Here is an 859-nt window from a genome sequence, read left to right on the forward strand (position 1 = left end):
TTTTTTTTTTTTTTGGAATCTAGTCATTGGCACCCCCACTGTTTGTGCACCTCCATACTGGTGACTAGAGGGGGAGCCTGAGCGAGTGGACACCCCCCACCCTTACTACTGGTGGGTTCTTCTGCCACGCATGCGCACAGATACTCGGCCCAAGAGCAGGCCCTGAACGTTTTTGTGTTTCTTTTTTTAAATACAGGGAAGGGCAAGACAGGGCTATAGAGAGGGAAAGAGAGTTTAAAAACAAAACAGGCCAAACATTAAAGCCTGAGGTATAGCATAACAACCAACACTGGCATCTTGATATCTCAGGCAGCTTTGAAAGCAAGAAGCTGAAGAGAGAACATTAAAGTCATATTGGGCTATGGATTTTTTTTTTCCTTCCTCCTCTCCCATTTCTGTGATTATAGACAGCAGTATTCAGTCTAGTTTTTGTTGTTGCTGTTTTGGGGTGTTCCCCCCCCCACTGGTGCTGTTTTGCTGTTTTATGCTCCCCCTTCTACCTTTGGGGGACTCTCTCTCTCCCTGTATTACTCAAGAAGAGTCAGCAACTGCTGCCATATAGCCAAGCTACAATCACACACTATAAAACACCAAAACCCAGGCAAGAACCAATACCAACGGCCATATACCAGGGAAAGACACCTGTGAAAGTTACTCTGAGTTAAGCAATAAGAAACATGAAAAGGGAAACCCACATCTTGATCACATCTTCCTGAATGCAATCAGAAAACATAAAAAATATCAAAACATATACTCAACTAAGTATTAAAGCCACAGATAAACACTAAACATGTCCAAGAAGCAATACCAGATGACCATATCAGCACATATCCAGAAAGAAGATAAAATGTCTGAGACA

Source organism: Chrysochloris asiatica, unplaced genomic scaffold, assembly GCF_000296735.1.
Source record: "Chrysochloris asiatica unplaced genomic scaffold, ChrAsi1.0 scaffold00249, whole genome shotgun sequence".
NCBI classification, from domain to species: Eukaryota; Metazoa; Chordata; class Mammalia; order Afrosoricida; family Chrysochloridae; genus Chrysochloris; species Chrysochloris asiatica.